The sequence below is a fragment of the Hyla sarda genome, unplaced genomic scaffold (assembly GCF_029499605.1).
Source record: "Hyla sarda isolate aHylSar1 unplaced genomic scaffold, aHylSar1.hap1 scaffold_1912, whole genome shotgun sequence".
Classification (NCBI taxonomy): Eukaryota; Metazoa; Chordata; class Amphibia; order Anura; family Hylidae; genus Hyla; species Hyla sarda.
The window spans coordinates 23,247-46,112 of record NW_026608566.1 but is presented as its reverse complement, the minus strand read 5'-3'; the positions used below and the strand labels follow the sequence as shown (position 1 = coordinate 46,112).

The 22,866-nt window shown below is 44.8% G+C and overlaps 9 non-coding genes across 9 annotated transcripts; all 9 read right to left on the bottom strand.

Annotated features, from left to right (window-relative positions):
- Nucleotides 1-1,580: 1,580 nt before the first annotated feature.
- Nucleotides 1,581-1,771, bottom strand: LOC130316161 (U2 spliceosomal RNA). Its single transcript, XR_008863532.1, has one exon. It is a non-coding gene; the product is annotated as a U2 spliceosomal RNA (small nuclear RNA).
- A 2,087-nt stretch (nucleotides 1,772-3,858) lies between these two features.
- LOC130316160 (U2 spliceosomal RNA) lies at nucleotides 3,859-4,049 on the bottom strand. Its single transcript, XR_008863531.1, has one exon. It is a non-coding gene; the product is annotated as a U2 spliceosomal RNA (small nuclear RNA).
- Nucleotides 4,050-6,140: 2,091 nt separating this feature from the next.
- Nucleotides 6,141-6,328, bottom strand: LOC130316172 (U2 spliceosomal RNA). Its single transcript, XR_008863542.1, has one exon. It is a non-coding gene; the product is annotated as a U2 spliceosomal RNA (small nuclear RNA).
- A 3,654-nt stretch (nucleotides 6,329-9,982) lies between these two features.
- LOC130316159 (U2 spliceosomal RNA) lies at nucleotides 9,983-10,173 on the bottom strand. The gene has a single exon (XR_008863530.1). It is a non-coding gene; the product is annotated as a U2 spliceosomal RNA (small nuclear RNA).
- Nucleotides 10,174-12,258: 2,085 nt separating this feature from the next.
- LOC130316158 (U2 spliceosomal RNA) lies at nucleotides 12,259-12,449 on the bottom strand. Its single transcript, XR_008863529.1, has one exon. It is a non-coding gene; the product is annotated as a U2 spliceosomal RNA (small nuclear RNA).
- Nucleotides 12,450-14,532: 2,083 nt separating this feature from the next.
- LOC130316157 (U2 spliceosomal RNA) lies at nucleotides 14,533-14,723 on the bottom strand. Its single transcript, XR_008863528.1, has one exon. It is a non-coding gene; the product is annotated as a U2 spliceosomal RNA (small nuclear RNA).
- Nucleotides 14,724-16,813: 2,090 nt separating this feature from the next.
- LOC130316156 (U2 spliceosomal RNA) lies at nucleotides 16,814-17,004 on the bottom strand. The gene has a single exon (XR_008863527.1). It is a non-coding gene; the product is annotated as a U2 spliceosomal RNA (small nuclear RNA).
- A 2,087-nt stretch (nucleotides 17,005-19,091) lies between these two features.
- LOC130316155 (U2 spliceosomal RNA) lies at nucleotides 19,092-19,282 on the bottom strand. Its single transcript, XR_008863526.1, has one exon. It is a non-coding gene; the product is annotated as a U2 spliceosomal RNA (small nuclear RNA).
- Nucleotides 19,283-21,375: 2,093 nt separating this feature from the next.
- Nucleotides 21,376-21,569, bottom strand: LOC130316171 (U2 spliceosomal RNA). The gene has a single exon (XR_008863541.1). It is a non-coding gene; the product is annotated as a U2 spliceosomal RNA (small nuclear RNA).
- Between the last annotated feature and the right edge of the window lie 1,297 nt (nucleotides 21,570-22,866).

Below are 22,866 nucleotides of genomic sequence, written 5' to 3'. Positions count from 1 at the left end.
CTGTGAAGGTTCTAGGTGACATCACAAATCCCTATGGTTACATACACAACAAAGCTGGGTTGTTGTTGTTTACACTCTGCAAGGCCTGTGGAAGTGAGTGACATCATAGCACTGTAGTTCTGAGGGTTCTAGATGGATGCAACAATCTCCTGTTGCTTCTATGAAGGCCATAATAGACGACATCACCAAACAGCTCCATAGTCACATACACAGCAAAGGAGAGATGTTGTTTACACCTAGTGATGTCAGTGGTATTGAGTGACATCACAGCACAGTGCTAAGGCTCCTGGGCCTGGACACAGCAGCGGCTGCAATATCTCAACGGAGAATACGTTTATATATATGTGTGTGTGTGCGCGTATATATATATATATATATATATATATATATATATATATATATATATATTTCTCCGCCGAAATCACTTTTAAACCCATTTCCACCTTTTTTTCCCTTCTCTTCCTCTTACTTTTTTTTCACGTTTTTTTACGTTTTTCTCCTTTTCGCCTCTTTTCTGGGCGTATTATTCTTCTTTTTCTTCTTTTTTTTCGTCTAATGCATACCCCATCAGTGCAGCAATGCTTATTCAATACCGCCAGCAGATGGAGACACTGGGGGATAATTTTCTAAGGATTTATACTGATTTTTCCTGTCTGAATTTGTCGCACAGAAAGTTGCAGGCCAAATATGTGTGACATTTCTGCGACTTTAGCTTCTAGAGCATTTTTACAACATTATACATAGGTGCTGAATACATAAAAAGCGACTGTTCAGCGACAGACAAGTCGCATCGGCTGAAAGTAGGCCAGAATGTCAGTCCATGTTGGAGCAGGTTTAGATACAGTCTAAAGTATAGATCTCAAAGTCTGTGCACAGAATTTAGCAAGGGCCTCGCACCTTCTGATGCATCAGGTAGGTGCACAATAGCATAGCCTAACCCTCTGTACTTTGGTCTATATTGATGCGGGACATAGACAGCCAGCTGATGACCAATCCATTAGTGCAATGGATGGCTGGAAGCATTTGTCTTTGCCTTTGCAATACCACAGAAGCAATGCATGGTCAATGTACAGCAATGACACACCTGTGTGAACAGCCAGGAGACCCCCCCCCCCCCATGTTATGTTACATAGTTACATAGTTAGTACGGTCGAAAAAAGACATATGTCCATCACGTTCAACCAGGGAATTAAGGGGTAGGGGTGTGGCGCGATATTGGGGAAGGGATGAGATTTTATATTTCTTCATAAGCATTAATCTTATTTTGTCAATTAGGAACATTCAGCACCCACCCGCTATCAAGGCAGCTGCCTATCATGTCATGCCCTACCTGCACAGGTGTGCTGGCTACTCAAATGATCCAATTAAGGAGGCCATTTAGTCAGCAGCAGCAGAAGTCCTGTGCCTGGACGCTCCAACAGGGGCCAGACACAAGCAGAAGCAGAAGCAGCAGAAGCAGCAGCAGCACCACCTTTTGTTTTTTGGCTGCAGCAGCAGCAAGGCCCACAGGGCTGGCTAGCTGGCTAGCCAGCAAGCAGGTAGCAATGAAAGTAGGAATCTTTCTTTTTAACCCTGTAAGGGGGTGGTGCACTGTACCCGAAGATACTGCCATATCGGGTCAATGCATAGGGCGACGGAAGCAAGCTTCGAAATCGGCCCCCGTTCTCAAAAATCCATTTAATATATGGTCCCCAGATAGGGGACGTATCAGATATTAAACTGATAAGAACAGATACTACACTTGATCTTAGCCAAAAGGCCGAGAAGCGATAACCGTGAAAGGGGCGGGCCCAACAAGGTCCCCTTCATGGGCACTATCACTGCTTGCTGTCAGGGAGGCTGCCAGACAATTTTCCATGCACACTCTGGGCTGGGGGGCAGTCAACCACCAGTACACACAGCAGAACCTAAACCCATACCATTATTGCTAAGCAGCAAGACAGGGGCCCATTGCACTCCCACGGGGCCTTTTTAAATGCAATCCATAACCCGGATTTGCCAGGAACCCTTCTTACTCCTCCTACTTGCATGTGACACTGGGCTTAGGATCTGCATAGGAAACACACACACAAGCACACACCTACCTTTGTTGCCTGCAGATGCCTCCTTGGCTGTCCCCAAACGGTATCAAACCAACACCCACGGGAAGCTGTAAGCATAGAGGACATGCCTGCACCCCATTGGACTTACCTGTGTGGGTTAAATCCGGGTTATTTGACAACCTATGGCGGTGATGGTTCTGCTCAGGCAGAGCAGTGCTGATGCTCCTCATAAAGCTGTCGCTGCTGTGAAGGTTCTAGGTGACATCACAAATCCCTATGGTTACATACACAACAAAGCTGGGTTGTTGTTGTTTACACTCTGCAAGGCCTGTGGAAGTGAGTGACATCATAGCACTGTAGTTCTGAGGGTTCTAGATGGATGCAACAATCTCCTGTTGCTTCTATGAAGGCCATAATAGACGACATCACCAAACAGCTCCATAGTCACATACACAGCAAAGGAGAGATGTTGTTTACACCTAGTGATGTCAGTGGTATTGAGTGACATCACAGCACAGTGCTAAGGCTCCTGGGCCTGGACACAGCAGCGGCTGCAATATCTCAACGGAGAATACGTTTATATATATGTGTGTGTGTGCGCGTATATATATATATATATATATATATATATATATATATATATATTTCTCCGCCGAAATCACTTTTAAACCCATTTCCACCTTTTTTTCCCTTCTCTTCCTCTTACTTTTTTTTCACGTTTTTTTACGTTTTTCTCCTTTTCGCCTCTTTTCTGGGCGTATTATTCTTCTTTTTCTTCTTTTTTTTCGTCTAATGCATACCCCATCAGTGCAGCAATGCTTATTCAATACCGCCAGCAGATGGAGACACTGGGGGATAATTTTCTAAGGATTTATACTGATTTTTCCTGTCTGAATTTGTCGCACAGAAAGTTGCAGGCCAAATATGTGTGACATTTCTGCGACTTTAGCTTCTAGAGCATTTTTACAACATTATACATAGGTGCTGAATACATAAAAAGCGACTGTTCAGCGACAGACAAGTCGCATCGGCTGAAAGTAGGCCAGAATGTCAGTCCATGTTGGAGCAGGTTTAGATACAGTCTAAAGTATAGATCTCAAAGTCTGTGCACAGAATTTAGCAAGGGCCTCGCACCTTCTGATGCATCAGGTAGGTGCACAATAGCATAGCCTAACCCTCTGTACTTTGGTCTATATTGATGCGGGACATAGACAGCCAGCTGATGACCAATCCATTAGTGCAATGGATGGCTGGAAGCATTTGTCTTTGCCTTTGCAATACCACAGAAGCAATGCATGGTCAATGTACAGCAATGACACACCTGTGTGAACAGCCAGGAGACCCCCCCCCCCCATGTTATGTTACATAGTTACATAGTTAGTACGGTCGAAAAAAGACATATGTCCATCACGTTCAACCAGGGAATTAAGGGGTAGGGGTGTGGCGCGATATTGGGGAAGGGATGAGATTTTATATTTCTTCATAAGCATTAATCTTATTTTGTCAATTAGGAACATTCAGCACCCACCCGCTATCAAGGCAGCTGCCTATCATGTCATGCCCTACCTGCACAGGTGTGCTGGCTACTCAAATGATCCAATTAAGGAGGCCATTTAGTCAGCAGCAGCAGAAGTCCTGTGCCTGGACGCTCCAACAGGGGCCAGACACAAGCAGAAGCAGAAGCAGCAGAAGCAGCAGCAGCACCACCTTTTGTTTTTTGGCTGCAGCAGCAGCAAGGCCCACAGGGCTGGCTAGCTGGCTAGCCAGCAAGCAGGTAGCAATGAAAGTAGGAATCTTTCTTTTTAACCCTGTAAGGGGGTGGTGCACTGTACCCGAAGATACTGCCATATCGGGTCAATGCATAGGGCGACGGAAGCAAGCTTCGAAATCGGCCCCCGTTCTCAAAAATCCATTTAATATATGGTCCCCAGATAGGGGACGTATCAGATATTAAACTGATAAGAACAGATACTACACTTGATCTTAGCCAAAAGGCCGAGAAGCGATAACCGTGAAAGGGGCGGGCCCAACAAGGTCCCCTTCATGGGCACTATCACTGCTTGCTGTCAGGGAGGCTGCCAGACAATTTTCCATGCACACTCTGGGCTGGGGGGCAGTCAACCACCAGTACACACAGCAGAACCTAAACCCATACCATTATTGCTAAGCAGCAAGACAGGGGCCCATTGCACTCCCACGGGGCCTTTTTAAATGCAATCCATAACCCGGATTTGCCAGGAACCCTTCTTACTCCTCCTACTTGCATGTGACACTGGGCTTAGGATCTGCATAGGAAACACACACACAAGCACACACCTACCTTTGTTGCCTGCAGATGCCTCCTTGGCTGTCCCCAAACGGTATCAAACCAACACCCACGGGAAGCTGTAAGCATAGAGGACATGCCTGCACCCCATTGGACTTACCTGTGTGGGTTAAATCCGGGTTATTTGACAACCTATGGCGGTGATGGTTCTGCTCAGGCAGAGCAGTGCTGATGCTCCTCATAAAGCTGTCGCTGCTGTGAAGGTTCTAGGTGACATCACAAATCCCTATGGTTACATACACAACAAAGCTGGGTTGTTGTTGTTTACACTCTGCAAGGCCTGTGGAAGTGAGTGACATCATAGCACTGTAGTTCTGAGGGTTCTAGATGGATGCAACAATCTCCTGTTGCTTCTATGAAGGCCATAATAGACGACATCACCAAACAGCTCCATAGTCACATACACAGCAAAGGAGAGATGTTGTTTACACCTAGTGATGTCAGTGGTATTGAGTGACATCACAGCACAGTGCTAAGGCTCCTGGGCCTGGACACAGCAGCGGCTGCAATATCTCAACGGAGAATACGTTTATATATATGTGTGTGTGTGCGCGTATATATATATATATATATATATATATATATATATATATATATATTTCTCCGCCGAAATCACTTTTAAACCCATTTCCACCTTTTTTTCCCTTCTCTTCCTCTTACTTTTTTTTCACGTTTTTTTACGTTTTTCTCCTTTTCGCCTCTTTTCTGGGCGTATTATTCTTCTTTTTCTTCTTTTTTTTCGTCTAATGCATACCCCATCAGTGCAGCAATGCTTATTCAATACCGCCAGCAGATGGAGACACTGGGGGATAATTTTCTAAGGATTTATACTGATTTTTCCTGTCTGAATTTGTCGCACAGAAAGTTGCAGGCCAAATATGTGTGACATTTCTGCGACTTTAGCTTCTAGAGCATTTTTACAACATTATACATAGGTGCTGAATACATAAAAAGCGACTGTTCAGCGACAGACAAGTCGCATCGGCTGAAAGTAGGCCAGAATGTCAGTCCATGTTGGAGCAGGTTTAGATACAGTCTAAAGTATAGATCTCAAAGTCTGTGCACAGAATTTAGCAAGGGCCTCGCACCTTCTGATGCATCAGGTAGGTGCACAATAGCATAGCCTAACCCTCTGTACTTTGGTCTATATTGATGCGGGACATAGACAGCCAGCTGATGACCAATCCATTAGTGCAATGGATGGCTGGAAGCATTTGTCTTTGCCTTTGCAATACCACAGAAGCAATGCATGGTCAATGTACAGCAATGACACACCTGTGTGAACAGCCAGGAGACCCCCCCCCCCCCCATGTTATGTTACATAGTTACATAGTTAGTACGGTCGAAAAAAGACATATGTCCATCACGTTCAACCAGGGAATTAAGGGGTAGGGGTGTGGCGCGATATTGGGGAAGGGATGAGATTTTATATTTCTTCATAAGCATTAATCTTATTTTGTCAATTAGGAACATTCAGCACCCACCCGCTATCAAGGCAGCTGCCTATCATGTCATGCCCTACCTGCACAGGTGTGCTGGCTACTCAAATGATCCAATTAAGGAGGCCATTTAGTCAGCAGCAGCAGAAGTCCTGTGCCTGGACGCTCCAACAGGGGCCAGACACAAGCAGAAGCAGAAGCAGCAGAAGCAGCAGCAGCACCACCTTTTGTTTTTTGGCTGCAGCAGCAGCAAGGCCCACAGGGCTGGCTAGCTGGCTAGCCAGCAAGCAGGTAGCAATGAAAGTAGGAATCTTTCTTTTTAACCCTGTAAGGGGGTGGTGCACTGTACCCGAAGATACTGCCATATCGGGTCAATGCATAGGGCGACGGAAGCAAGCTTCGAAATCGGCCCCCGTTCTCAAAAATCCATTTAATATATGGTCCCCAGATAGGGGACGTATCAGATATTAAACTGATAAGAACAGATTTTTTAAGTTAGCCCTCAGAACTCACTCAGAGTTCCAAGATCTTATTTGGAACTCAATTTTGTGTTCATCATCAGGTAACATGTTTTTATTTCTTTTCTTAAACACTAATGAAACAAAATAGAACATTTAAAAACAAAATAAGAAACAACATAAAATAGCAAAACCAAACATTACTTTCTAATTAAGCAAAACCAAATTAGAAGGTCATCCCCTTCCTCCATGCAAACACCATTAGAAAGTCTATCAGTCCTCGACTGATATTGCCATTTGCTATATCTTTCTTAACTTGAGACGCCAACCAGCCTGGAATTTTATACGTTTCAACAAAACGGTTCATGTCTGCCTTGAAAGAAAAATAGACTTTATCCCGAGCTTCTTCCTCCCGGTTCTTCAAGCCTATCTTTAGATCCATCATATCTTTGTCAAACGTTTTTCTTTCTGCTTCCGACAAATTTTCCAACAAACCACCAAGCACACCAAAATACTGCACTGGCACATACACTTCCTCCTCTCTCTTCTTCTTCTGCTCTGTAGGTCTTCTAGTTGGAACCTGCTCCACTTCTGGTTCTTTCACTTCAGCTGGTTCCTCTCTGCTTCTTTTTACAGCTTCCTTTTTCTCTGAATTTTTCTCAGACTTTTTCTTAGGACACGAGCCAAGCAGATGGCCCTCCTCACCACACAGATGGCATTTCCTTTTCTTTTGACAATTTTCCACGTCGTGACCCTCCTCTTGACACTTGAAACACCACAAAAACGTGCAATCCTCCTTTCTGTGACCGTACTGTTTACATTTGCGGCAAAAATCTTGCATGCCAGAAAAATACAGATCCCCGTTCACAGAACCAATTTTAAACCGTCCTGGGGGGATCACTAACTTGCCATCTGCCATTTTAAATTTCACATGGAACCTCCACTTGGTGGTCCATAGTCCATATTGATTAAATACCTTGCCTTTAGGCAGAACACTGTAACAGAATCGAGACAAAAAGGTAACGATATCCTCCTCCGAAGTATATGGGCTATACATCCTTATAGTCACCAATCGTTCTCTACGTGGGAAATGTGGAACTATCTCCACCCCTTCCAAAACCGGACATACCTTCTTTTGCTGCAATATGTTCCAAAATGACTCATAGTCCTCTTCAGAAGCCAGCACCACGTCGTAGTATCCACTTCTGGGAAACTCAAGCATGGATAGGATTTGCTCCCTCTTGACTTCCAGCAACTTAAACAGCACTTCTTCCACGACAAAGACAAGGCCTCTTTCCTTCTTCCGGACATCGAGCAGGGAAATACGAACTCCATTCCGAAGTCTCGCAAAAGGCGGCACGCCTTCCGAAGAAAAACCGCAATCTTCCTCCATGTCCATGATGTCCAGACACCTCCCCCACCGAAGTAGGTAGGTGGGGATCGCCTCCCGTTGTCTGGGGACTAAGCCGGCTCCCTGATAGCAGCAGGGGGGTGAAGTCCCTCCGTTAAGAAGGACGATCCCCCCAGGCAAAGGAGCCGGGTACCCCAGACACCCTCTGGCCAGACCAAGTGAGCAGAACTACACTCGATCTTAGCCAAAAGGCCGAGAAGCGATAACCGTGAAAGGGGCGGGCCCAACAAGGTCCCCTTCATGGGCACTATCACTGCTTGCTGTCAGGGAGGCTGCCAGACAATTTTCCATGCACACTCTGGGCTGGGGGGCAGTCAACCACCAGTACACACAGCAGAACCTAAACCCATACCATTATTGCTAAGCAGCAAGACAGGGGCCCATTGCACTCCCACGGGGCCTTTTTAAATGCAATCCATAACCCGGATTTGCCAGGAACCCTTCTTACTCCTCCTACTTGCATGTGACACTGGGCTTAGGATCTGCATAGGAAACACACACACAAGCACACACCTACCTTTGTTGCCTGCAGATGCCTCCTTGGCTGTCCCCAAACGGTATCAAACCAACACCCACGGGAAGCTGTAAGCATAGAGGACATGCCTGCACCCCATTGGACTTACCTGTGTGGGTTAAATCCGGGTTATTTGACAACCTATGGCGGTGATGGTTCTGCTCAGGCAGAGCAGTGCTGATGCTCCTCATAAAGCTGTCGCTGCTGTGAAGGTTCTAGGTGACATCACAAATCCCTATGGTTACATACACAACAAAGCTGGGTTGTTGTTGTTTACACTCTGCAAGGCCTGTGGAAGTGAGTGACATCATAGCACTGTAGTTCTGAGGGTTCTAGATGGATGCAACAATCTCCTGTTGCTTCTATGAAGGCCATAATAGACGACATCACCAAACAGCTCCATAGTCACATACACAGCAAAGGAGAGATGTTGTTTACACCTAGTGATGTCAGTGGTATTGAGTGACATCACAGCACAGTGCTAAGGCTCCTGGGCCTGGACACAGCAGCGGCTGCAATATCTCAACGGAGAATACGTTTATATATATGTGTGTGTGTGCGCGTATATATATATATATATATATATATATATATATATATATATATATATATTTCTCCGCCGAAATCACTTTTAAACCCATTTCCACCTTTTTTTCCCTTCTCTTCCTCTTACTTTTTTTTCATGTTTTTTTACGTTTTTCTCCTTTTCGCCTCTTTTCTGGGCGTATTATTCTTCTTTTTCTTCTTTTTTTTCGTCTAATGCATACCCCATCAGTGCAGCAATGCTTATTCAATACCGCCAGCAGATGGAGACACTGGGGGATAATTTTCTAAGGATTTATACTGATTTTTCCTGTCTGAATTTGTCGCACAGAAAGTTGCAGGCCAAATATGTGTGACATTTCTGCGACTTTAGCTTCTAGAGCATTTTTACAACATTATACATAGGTGCTGAATACATAAAAAGCGACTGTTCAGCGACAGACAAGTCGCATCGGCTGAAAGTAGGCCAGAATGTCAGTCCATGTTGGAGCAGGTTTAGATACAGTCTAAAGTATAGATCTCAAAGTCTGTGCACAGAATTTAGCAAGGGCCTCGCACCTTCTGATGCATCAGGTAGGTGCACAATAGCATAGCCTAACCCTCTGTACTTTGGTCTATATTGATGCGGGACATAGACAGCCAGCTGATGACCAATCCATTAGTGCAATGGATGGCTGGAAGCATTTGTCTTTGCCTTTGCAATACCACAGAAGCAATGCATGGTCAATGTACAGCAATGACACACCTGTGTGAACAGCCAGGAGACCCCCCCCCCCCATGTTATGTTACATAGTTACATAGTTAGTACGGTCGAAAAAAGACATATGTCCATCACGTTCAACCAGGGAATTAAGGGGTAGGGGTGTGGCGCGATATTGGGGAAGGGATGAGATTTTATATTTCTTCATAAGCATTAATCTTATTTTGTCAATTAGGAACATTCAGCACCCACCCGCTATCAAGGCAGCTGCCTATCATGTCATGCCCTACCTGCACAGGTGTGCTGGCTACTCAAATGATCCAATTAAGGAGGCCATTTAGTCAGCAGCAGCAGAAGTCCTGTGCCTGGACGCTCCAACAGGGGCCAGACACAAGCAGAAGCAGAAGCAGCAGAAGCAGCAGAAGCAGCAGCAGCACCACCTTTTGTTTTTTGGCTGCAGCAGCAGCAAGGCCCACAGGGCTGGCTAGCTGGCTAGCCAGCAAGCAGGTAGCAATGAAAGTAGGAATCTTTCTTTTTAACCCTGTAAGGGGGTGGTGCACTGTACCCGAAGATACTGCCATATCGGGTCAATGCATAGGGCGACGGAAGCAAGCTTCGAAATCGGCCCCCGTTCTCAAAAATCCATTTAATATATGGTCCCCAGATAGGGGACGTATCAGATATTAAACTGATAAGAACAGATACTACACTTGATCTTAGCCAAAAGGCCGAGAAGCGATAACCGTGAAAGGGGCGGGCCCAACAAGGTCCCCTTCATGGGCACTATCACTGCTTGCTGTCAGGGAGGCTGCCAGACAATTTTCCATGCACACTCTGGGCTGGGGGGCAGTCAACCACCAGTACACACAGCAGAACCTAAACCCATACCATTATTGCTAAGCAGCAAGACAGGGGCCCATTGCACTCCCACGGGGCCTTTTTAAATGCAATCCATAACCCGGATTTGCCAGGAACCCTTCTTACTCCTCCTACTTGCATGTGACACTGGGCTTAGGATCTGCATAGGAAACACACACACAAGCACACACCTACCTTTGTTGCCTGCAGATGCCTCCTTGGCTGTCCCCAAACGGTATCAAACCAACACCCACGGGAAGCTGTAAGCATAGAGGACATGCCTGCACCCCATTGGACTTACCTGTGTGGGTTAAATCCGGGTTATTTGACAACCTATGGCGGTGATGGTTCTGCTCAGGCAGAGCAGTGCTGATGCTCCTCATAAAGCTGTCGCTGCTGTGAAGGTTCTAGGTGACATCACAAATCCCTATGGTTACATACACAACAAAGCTGGGTTGTTGTTGTTTACACTCTGCAAGGCCTGTGGAAGTGAGTGACATCATAGCACTGTAGTTCTGAGGGTTCTAGATGGATGCAACAATCTCCTGTTGCTTCTATGAAGGCCATAATAGACGACATCACCAAACAGCTCCATAGTCACATACACAGCAAAGGAGAGATGTTGTTTACACCTAGTGATGTCAGTGGTATTGAGTGACATCACAGCACAGTGCTAAGGCTCCTGGGCCTGGACACAGCAGCGGCTGCAATATCTCAACGGAGAATACGTTTATATATATGTGTGTGTGTGCGCGTATATATATATATATATATATATATATATATATATATATATTTCTCCGCCGAAATCACTTTTAAACCCATTTCCACCTTTTTTTCCCTTCTCTTCCTCTTACTTTTTTTTCACGTTTTTTTACGTTTTTCTCCTTTTCGCCTCTTTTCTGGGCGTATTATTCTTCTTTTTCTTCTTTTTTTTCGTCTAATGCATACCCCATCAGTGCAGCAATGCTTATTCAATACCGCCAGCAGATGGAGACACTGGGGGATAATTTTCTAAGGATTTATACTGATTTTTCCTGTCTGAATTTGTCGCACAGAAAGTTGCAGGCCAAATATGTGTGACATTTCTGCGACTTTAGCTTCTAGAGCATTTTTACAACATTATACATAGGTGCTGAATACATAAAAAGCGACTGTTCAGCGACAGACAAGTCGCATCGGCTGAAAGTAGGCCAGAATGTCAGTCCATGTTGGAGCAGGTTTAGATACAGTCTAAAGTATAGATCTCAAAGTCTGTGCACAGAATTTAGCAAGGGCCTCGCACCTTCTGATGCATCAGGTAGGTGCACAATAGCATAGCCTAACCCTCTGTACTTTGGTCTATATTGATGCGGGACATAGACAGCCAGCTGATGACCAATCCATTAGTGCAATGGATGGCTGGAAGCATTTGTCTTTGCCTTTGCAATACCACAGAAGCAATGCATGGTCAATGTACAGCAATGACACACCTGTGTGAACAGCCAGGAGACCCCCCCCCCCCATGTTATGTTACATAGTTACATAGTTAGTACGGTCGAAAAAAGACATATGTCCATCACGTTCAACCAGGGAATTAAGGGGTAGGGGTGTGGCGCGATATTGGGGAAGGGATGAGATTTTATATTTCTTCATAAGCATTAATCTTATTTTGTCAATTAGGAACATTCAGCACCCACCCGCTATCAAGGCAGCTGCCTATCATGTCATGCCCTACCTGCACAGGTGTGCTGGCTACTCAAATGATCCAATTAAGGAGGCCATTTAGTCAGCAGCAGCAGAAGTCCTGTGCCTGGACGCTCCAACAGGGGCCAGACACAAGCAGAAGCAGAAGCAGCAGAAGCAGCAGCAGCACCACCTTTTGTTTTTTGGCTGCAGCAGCAGCAAGGCCCACAGGGCTGGCTAGCTGGCTAGCCAGCAAGCAGGTAGCAATGAAAGTAGGAATCTTTCTTTTTAACCCTGTAAGGGGGTGGTGCACTGTACCCGAAGATACTGCCATATCGGGTCAATGCATAGGGCGACGGAAGCAAGCTTCGAAATCGGCCCCCGTTCTCAAAAATCCATTTAATATATGGTCCCCAGATAGGGGACGTATCAGATATTAAACTGATAAGAACAGATACTACACTTGATCTTAGCCAAAAGGCCGAGAAGCGATAACCGTGAAAGGGGCGGGCCCAACAAGGTCCCCTTCATGGGCACTATCACTGCTTGCTGTCAGGGAGGCTGCCAGACAATTTTCCATGCACACTCTGGGCTGGGGGGCAGTCAACCACCAGTACACACAGCAGAACCTAAACCCATACCATTATTGCTAAGCAGCAAGACAGGGGCCCATTGCACTCCCACGGGGCCTTTTTAAATGCAATCCATAACCCGGATTTGCCAGGAACCCTTCTTACTCCTCCTACTTGCATGTGACACTGGGCTTAGGATCTGCATAGGAAACACACACACAAGCACACACCTACCTTTGTTGCCTGCAGATGCCTCCTTGGCTGTCCCCAAACGGTATCAAACCAACACCCACGGGAAGCTGTAAGCATAGAGGACATGCCTGCACCCCATTGGACTTACCTGTGTGGGTTAAATCCGGGTTATTTGACAACCTATGGCGGTGATGGTTCTGCTCAGGCAGAGCAGTGCTGATGCTCCTCATAAAGCTGTCGCTGCTGTGAAGGTTCTAGGTGACATCACAAATCCCTATGGTTACATACACAACAAAGCTGGGTTGTTGTTGTTTACACTCTGCAAGGCCTGTGGAAGTGAGTGACATCATAGCACTGTAGTTCTGAGGGTTCTAGATGGATGCAACAATCTCCTGTTGCTTCTATGAAGGCCATAATAGACGACATCACCAAACAGCTCCATAGTCACATACACAGCAAAGGAGAGATGTTGTTTACACCTAGTGATGTCAGTGGTATTGAGTGACATCACAGCACAGTGCTAAGGCTCCTGGGCCTGGACACAGCAGCGGCTGCAATATCTCAACGGAGAATACGTTTATATATATGTGTGTGTGTGCGCGTATATATATATATATATATATATATATATATATATATATTTCTCCGCCGAAATCACTTTTAAACCCATTTCCACCTTTTTTTCCCTTCTCTTCCTCTTACTTTTTTTTCACGTTTTTTTACGTTTTTCTCCTTTTCGCCTCTTTTCTGGGCGTATTATTCTTCTTTTTCTTCTTTTTTTTCGTCTAATGCATACCCCATCAGTGCAGCAATGCTTATTCAATACCGCCAGCAGATGGAGACACTGGGGGATAATTTTCTAAGGATTTATACTGATTTTTCCTGTCTGAATTTGTCGCACAGAAAGTTGCAGGCCAAATATGTGTGACATTTCTGCGACTTTAGCTTCTAGAGCATTTTTACAACATTATACATAGGTGCTGAATACATAAAAAGCGACTGTTCAGCGACAGACAAGTCGCATCGGCTGAAAGTAGGCCAGAATGTCAGTCCATGTTGGAGCAGGTTTAGATACAGTCTAAAGTATAGATCTCAAAGTCTGTGCACAGAATTTAGCAAGGGCCTCGCACCTTCTGATGCATCAGGTAGGTGCACAATAGCATAGCCTAACCCTCTGTACTTTGGTCTATATTGATGCGGGACATAGACAGCCAGCTGATGACCAATCCATTAGTGCAATGGATGGCTGGAAGCATTTGTCTTTGCCTTTGCAATACCACAGAAGCAATGCATGGTCAATGTACAGCAATGACACACCTGTGTGAACAGCCAGGAGACCCCCCCCCCCCATGTTATGTTACATAGTTACATAGTTAGTACGGTCGAAAAAAGACATATGTCCATCACGTTCAACCAGGGAATTAAGGGGTAGGGGTGTGGCGCGATATTGGGGAAGGGATGAGATTTTATATTTCTTCATAAGCATTAATCTTATTTTGTCAATTAGGAACATTCAGCACCCACCCGCTATCAAGGCAGCTGCCTATCATGTCATGCCCTACCTGCACAGGTGTGCTGGCTACTCAAATGATCCAATTAAGGAGGCCATTTAGTCAGCAGCAGCAGAAGTCCTGTGCCTGGACGCTCCAACAGGGGCCAGACACAAGCAGAAGCAGAAGCAGCAGAAGCAGCAGCAGCACCACCTTTTGTTTTTTGGCTGCAGCAGCAGCAAGGCCCACAGGGCTGGCTAGCTGGCTAGCCAGCAAGCAGGTAGCAATGAAAGTAGGAATCTTTCTTTTTAACCCTGTAAGGGGGTGGTGCACTGTACCCGAAGATACTGCCATATCGGGTCAATGCATAGGGCGACGGAAGCAAGCTTCGAAATCGGCCCCCGTTCTCAAAAATCCATTTAATATATGGTCCCCAGATAGGGGACGTATCAGATATTAAACTGATAAGAACAGATACTACACTTGATCTTAGCCAAAAGGCCGAGAAGCGATAACCGTGAAAGGGGCGGGCCCAACAAGGTCCCCTTCATGGGCACTATCACTGCTTGCTGTCAGGGAGGCTGCCAGACAATTTTCCATGCACACTCTGGGCTGGGGGGCAGTCAACCACCAGTACACACAGCAGAACCTAAACCCATACCATTATTGCTAAGCAGCAAGACAGGGGCCCATTGCACTCCCACGGGGCCTTTTTAAATGCAATCCATAACCCGGATTTGCCAGGAACCCTTCTTACTCCTCCTACTTGCATGTGACACTGGGCTTAGGATCTGCATAGGAAACACACACACAAGCACACACCTACCTTTGTTGCCTGCAGATGCCTCCTTGGCTGTCCCCAAACGGTATCAAACCAACACCCACGGGAAGCTGTAAGCATAGAGGACATGCCTGCACCCCATTGGACTTACCTGTGTGGGTTAAATCCGGGTTATTTGACAACCTATGGCGGTGATGGTTCTGCTCAGGCAGAGCAGTGCTGATGCTCCTCATAAAGCTGTCGCTGCTGTGAAGGTTCTAGGTGACATCACAAATCCCTATGGTTACATACACAACAAAGCTGGGTTGTTGTTGTTTACACTCTGCAAGGCCTGTGGAAGTGAGTGACATCATAGCACTGTAGTTCTGAGGGTTCTAGATGGATGCAACAATCTCCTGTTGCTTCTATGAAGGCCATAATAGACGACATCACCAAACAGCTCCATAGTCACATACACAGCAAAGGAGAGATGTTGTTTACACCTAGTGATGTCAGTGGTATTGAGTGACATCACAGCACAGTGCTAAGGCTCCTGGGCCTGGACACAGCAGCGGCTGCAATATCTCAACGGAGAATACGTTTATATATATGTGTGTGTGTGCGCGTATATATATATATATATATATATATATATATATATATATATATATTTCTCCGCCGAAATCACTTTTAAACCCATTTCCACCTTTTTTTCCCTTCTCTTCCTCTTACTTTTTTTTCACGTTTTTTTACGTTTTTCTCCTTTTCGCCTCTTTTCTGGGCGTATTATTCTTCTTTTTCTTCTTTTTTTTCGTCTAATGCATACCCCATCAGTGCAGCAATGCTTATTCAATACCGCCAGCAGATGGAGACACTGGGGGATAATTTTCTAAGGATTTATACTGATTTTTCCTGTCTGAATTTGTCGCACAGAAAGTTGCAGGCCAAATATGTGTGACATTTCTGCGACTTTAGCTTCTAGAGCATTTTTACAACATTATACATAGGTGCTGAATACATAAAAAGCGACTGTTCAGCGACAGACAAGTCGCATCGGCTGAAAGTAGGCCAGAATGTCAGTCCATGTTGGAGCAGGTTTAGATACAGTCTAAAGTATAGATCTCAAAGTCTGTGCACAGAATTTAGCAAGGGCCTCGCACCTTCTGATGCATCAGGTAGGTGCACAATAGCATAGCCTAACCCTCTGTACTTTGGTCTATATTGATGCGGGACATAGACAGCCAGCTGATGACCAATCCATTAGTGCAATGGATGGCTGGAAGCATTTGTCTTTGCCTTTGCAATACCACAGAAGCAATGCATGGTCAATGTACAGCAATGACACACCTGTGTGAACAGCCAGGAGACCCCCCCCCCCCCATGTTATGTTACATAGTTACATAGTTAGTACGGTCGAAAAAAGACATATGTCCATCACGTTCAACCAGGGAATTAAGGGGTAGGGGTGTGGCGCGATATTGGGGAAGGGATGAGATTTTATATTTCTTCATAAGCATTAATCTTATTTTGTCAATTAGGAACATTCAGCACCCACCCGCTATCAAGGCAGCTGCCTATCATGTCATGCCCTACCTGCACAGGTGTGCTGGCTACTCAAATGATCCAATTAAGGAGGCCATTTAGTCAGCAGCAGCAGAAGTCCTGTGCCTGGACGCTCCAACAGGGGCCAGACACAAGCAGAAGCAGAAGCAGCAGAAGCAGCAGCAGCACCACCTTTTGTTTTTTGGCTGCAGCAGCAGCAAGGCCCACAGGGCTGGCTAGCTGGCTAGCCAGCAAGCAGGTAGCAATGAAAGTAGGAATCTTTCTTTTTAACCCTGTAAGGGGGTGGTGCACTGTACCCGAAGATACTGCCATATCGGGTCAATGCATAGGGCGACGGAAGCAAGCTTCGAAATCGGCCCCCGTTCTCAAAAATCCATTTAATATATGGTCCCCAGATAGGGGACGTATCAGATATTAAACTGATAAGAACAGATACTACACTTGATCTTAGCCAAAAGGCCGAGAAGCGATAACCGTGAAAGGGGCGGGCCCAACAAGGTCCCCTTCATGGGCACTATCACTGCTTGCTGTCAGGGAGGCTGCCAGACAATTTTCCATGCACACTCTGGGCTGGGGGGCAGTCAACCACCAGTACACACAGCAGAACCTAAACCCATACCATTATTGCTAAGCAGCAAGACAGGGGCCCATTGCACTCCCACGGGGCCTTTTTAAATGCAATCCATAACCCGGATTTGCCAGGAACCCTTCTTACTCCTCCTACTTGCATGTGACACTGGGCTTAGGATCTGCATAGGAAACACACACACAAGCACACACCTACCTTTGTTGCCTGCAGATGCCTCCTTGGCTGTCCCCAAACGGTATCAAACCAACACCCACGGGAAGCTGTAAGCATAGAGGACATGCCTGCACCCCATTGGACTTACCTGTGTGGGTTAAATCCGGGTTATTTGACAACCTATGGCGGTGATGGTTCTGCTCAGGCAGAGCAGTGCTGATGCTCCTCATAAAGCTGTCGCTGCTGTGAAGGTTCTAGGTGACATCACAAATCCCTATGGTTACATACACAACAAAGCTGGGTTGTTGTTGTTTACACTCTGCAAGGCCTGTGGAAGTGAGTGACATCATAGCACTGTAGTTCTGAGGGTTCTAGATGGATGCAACAATCTCCTGTTGCTTCTATGAAGGCCATAATAGACGACATCACCAAACAGCTCCATAGTCACATACACAGCAAAGGAGAGATGTTGTTTACACCTAGTGATGTCAGTGGTATTGAGTGACATCACAGCACAGTGCTAAGGCTCCTGGGCCTGGACACAGCAGCGGCTGCAATATCTCAACGGAGAATACGTTTATATATATGTGTGTGTGTGCGCGTATATATATATATATATATATATATATATATATATATATATATTTCTCCGCCGAAATCACTTTTAAACCCATTTCCACCTTTTTTTCCCTTCTCTTCCTCTTACTTTTTTTTCACGTTTTTTTACGTTTTTCTCCTTTTCGCCTCTTTTCTGGGCGTATTATTCTTCTTTTTCTTCTTTTTTTTCGTCTAATGCATACCCCATCAGTGCAGCAATGCTTATTCAATACCGCCAGCAGATGGAGACACTGGGGGATAATTTTCTAAGGATTTATACTGATTTTTCCTGTCTGAATTTGTCGCACAGAAAGTTGCAGGCCAAATATGTGTGACATTTCTGCGACTTTAGCTTCTAGAGCATTTTTACAACATTATACATAGGTGCTGAATACATAAAAAGCGACTGTTCAGCGACAGACAAGTCGCATCGGCTGAAAGTAGGCCAGAATGTCAGTCCATGTTGGAGCAGGTTTAGATACAGTCTAAAGTATAGATCTCAAAGTCTGTGCACAGAATTTAGCAAGGGCCTCGCACCTTCTGATGCATCAGGTAGGTGCACAATAGCATAGCCTAACCCTCTGTACTTTGGTCTATATTGATGCGGGACATAGACAGCCAGCTGATGACCAATCCATTAGTGCAATGGATGGCTGGAAGCATTTGTCTTTGCCTTTGCAATACCACAGAAGCAATGCATGGTCAATGTACAGCAATGACACACCTGTGTGAACAGCCAGGAGACCCCCCCCCCCCATGTTATGTTACATAGTTACATAGTTAGTACGGTCGAAAAAAGACATATGTCCATCACGTTCAACCAGGGAATTAAGGGGTAGGGGTGTGGCGCGATATTGGGGAAGGGATGAGATTTTATATTTCTTCATAAGCATTAATCTTATTTTGTCAATTAGGAACATTCAGCACCCACCCGCTATCAAGGCAGCTGCCTATCATGTCATGCCCTACCTGCACAGGTGTGCTGGCTACTCAAATGATCCAATTAAGGAGGCCATTTAGTCAGCAGCAGCAGAAGTCCTGTGCCTGGACGCTCCAACAGGGGCCAGACACAAGCAGAAGCAGAAGCAGCAGAAGCAGCAGCAGCACCACCTTTTGTTTTTTGGCTGCAGCAGCAGCAAGGCCCACAGGGCTGGCTAGCTGGCTAGCCAGCAAGCAGGTAGCAATGAAAGTAGGAATCTTTCTTTTTAACCCTGTAAGGGGGTGGTGCACTGTACCCGAAGATACTGCCATATCGGGTCAATGCATAGGGCGACGGAAGCAAGCTTCGAAATCGGCCCCCGTTCTCAAAAATCCATTTAATATATGGTCCCCAGATAGGGGACGTATCAGATATTAAACTGATAAGAACAGATACTACACTTGATCTTAGCCAAAAGGCCGAGAAGCGATAACCGTGAAAGGGGCGGGCCCAACAAGGTCCCCTTCATGGGCACTATCACTGCTTGCTGTCAGGGAGGCTGCCAGACAATTTTCCATGCACACTCTGGGCTGGGGGGCAGTCAACCACCAGTACACACAGCAGAACCTAAACCCATACCATTATTGCTAAGCAGCAAGACAGGGGCCCATTGCACTCCCACGGGGCCTTTTTAAATGCAATCCATAACCCGGATTTGCCAGGAACCCTTCTTACTCCTCCTACTTGCATGTGACACTGGGCTTAGGATCTGCATAGGAAACACACACACAAGCACACACCTACCTTTGTTGCCTGCAGATGCCTCCTTGGCTGTCCCCAAACGGTATCAAACCAACACCCACGGGAAGCTGTAAGCATAGAGGACATGCCTGCACCCCATTGGACTTACCTGTGTGGGTTAAATCCGGGTTATTTGACAACCTATGGCGGTGATGGTTCTGCTCAGGCAGAGCAGTGCTGATGCTCCTCATAAAGCTGTCGCTGCTGTGAAGGTTCTAGGTGACATCACAAATCCCTATGGTTACATACACAACAAAGCTGGGTTGTTGTTGTTTACACTCTGCAAGGCCTGTGGAAGTGAGTGACATCATAGCACTGTAGTTCTGAGGGTTCTAGATGGATGCAACAATCTCCTGTTGCTTCTATGAAGGCCATAATAGACGACATCACCAAACAGCTCCATAGTCACATACACAGCAAAGGAGAGATGTTGTTTACACCTAGTGATGTCAGTGGTATTGAGTGACATCACAGCACAGTGCTAAGGCTCCTGGGCCTGGACACAGCAGCGGCTGCAATATCTCAACGGAGAATACGTTTATATATATGTGTGTGTGTGCGCGTATATATATATATATATATATATATATATATATATATATATATATATATTTCTCCGCCGAAATCACTTTTAAACCCATTTCCACCTTTTTTTCCCTTCTCTTCCTCTTACTTTTTTTTCACGTTTTTTTACGTTTTTCTCCTTTTCGCCTCTTTTCTGGGCGTATTATTCTTCTTTTTCTTCTTTTTTTTCGTCTAATGCATACCCCATCAGTGCAGCAATGCTTATTCAATACCGCCAGCAGATGGAGACACTGGGGGATAATTTTCTAAGGATTTATACTGATTTTTCCTGTCTGAATTTGTCGCACAGAAAGTTGCAGGCCAAATATGTGTGACATTTCTGCGACTTTAGCTTCTAGAGCATTTTTACAACATTATACATAGGTGCTGAATACATAAAAAGCGACTGTTCAGCGACAGACAAGTCGCATCGGCTGAAAGTAGGCCAGAATGTCAGTCCATGTTGGAGCAGGTTTAGATACAGTCTAAAGTATAGATCTCAAAGTCTGTGCACAGAATTTAGCAAGGGCCTCGCACCTTCTGATGCATCAGGTAGGTGCACAATAGCATAGCCTAACCCTCTGTACTTTGGTCTATATTGATGCGGGACATAGACAGCCAGCTGATGACCAATCCATTAGTGCAATGGATGGCTGGAAGCATTTGTCTTTGCCTTTGCAATACCACAGAAGCAATGCATGGTCAATGTACAGCAATGACACACCTGTGTGAACAGCCAGGAGACCCCCCCCCCCCATGTTATGTTACATAGTTACATAGTTAGTACGGTCGAAAAAAGACATATGTCCATCACGTTCAACCAGGGAATTAAGGGGTAGGGGTGTGGCGCGATATTGGGGAAGGGATGAGATTTTATATTTCTTCATAAGCATTAATCTTATTTTGTCAATTAGGAACATTCAGCACCCACCCGCTATCAAGGCAGCTGCCTATCATGTCATGCCCTACCTGCACAGGTGTGCTGGCTACTCAAATGATCCAATTAAGGAGGCCATTTAGTCAGCAGCAGCAGAAGTCCTGTGCCTGGACGCTCCAACAGGGGCCAGACACAAGCAGAAGCAGAAGCAGCAGAAGCAGCAGCAGCACCACCTTTTGTTTTTTGGCTGCAGCAGCAGCAAGGCCCACAGGGCTGGCTAGCTGGCTAGCCAGCAAGCAGGTAGCAATGAAAGTAGGAATCTTTCTTTTTAACCCTGTAAGGGGGTGGTGCACTGTACCCGAAGATACTGCCATATCGGGTCAATGCATAGGGCGACGGAAGCAAGCTTCGAAATCGGCCCCCGTTCTCAAAAATCCATTTAATATATGGTCCCCAGATAGGGGACGTATCAGATATTAAACTGATAAGAACAGATTTTTTTTACATTTTTATTGAAAAAACTCAAAAACTTAAATACATCACAAGAAAATTTTTACAATACTTCAAATACTGTTTTCCATAAATGTAAATTCCACATAGCTAATGCTTTTTTCTGCCCATATCTCTTTTTGTCAATTAAATAGTACAAGTAAACTTCACTGTATATCATCTTCAAACATTCTTTTTCACAAATAAAATCTCTTTTGAAGACAAGGATATTACGAACTTTCCATAATACATTTTTTGTACAGTTGATAAAAATCCACAAAATTCTTTCTTTTTCTTTCGTAACTCCATCACTTTTGCCATATAAAACAACTTCATGATTTAAAACTTTTAGACCTGTTAGGAATTTCAATAAAGAACCAATTAGTCTAAAAACCTTTTGTGCAAAATAACAATTCCAGAAAAGGTGCAAAACAGTTTCATCTATATTGCAATTTTCCCGGGGACAGACACATACAGCATTTAGACCTCTTCTATATTGGAAAAATCTTACCGGAAGACACTCATGGATAATCATCCATGCTAAATCCTTGTGCTCATTAAAAAGATATGGCTCGTTTACCTTTTTCCATATTTGTACACACCTATTATAAGAAAAATTAGAGACCATACATATTTCTTCTTGCAAATTTAACTGTACTTCTATCTTGCGAGCATCCCTCAAAGTTAACAAGTCAAAGTCTTTAAGGTTATACATACGTATAATTTTTTCTAAGATGGCATAATGTTTAGGCGGAGTTAAAAGTACAGGAGAAGATAATGATAAAAACACCCATTTTCTTCTTCTAAAAATATGTCCCGCAGAGTACTTTAAAAAACAGGACCATACACTTTTCATAAAAAGTCCCCTAAAACACCAACTAAAAAACCTTAAGTATAAAAATTTTCTAATACAGGGGACCTGTTTTCCTCCATTTTTTTGTGACTTATACATAATATCTCTTTTTAATTTTTCTGCTTTAGAACTCCATAGAAACTCAAAGAGAATCCTCTGAAGTTGCCTAGACATAAGTTCATTAGGAGGATAAATCATATTTAAATAGAGCATAATGGGTATTAGCATAGCCTTAATCACCAAAATTTTACCTTCTAAAGATAATTTCCTAAGGGACCAAAAGTCTACCTTCTTCTTTACCTTTTCTTTTACCATTAGCCAACTTTCCTCACCATTGTTATTTTTATCAAAGATGACTCCAAGGATTTTTATTTTTTCTGACTGTAATTTTAGGTTTGGTATTTGCACGTTTTCCCATTTACCTATATAAAAACAGTCACATTTAGATAAATTAAGTTTAAAAGCAGAAGCTTTACAAAAGAAATCAGTAA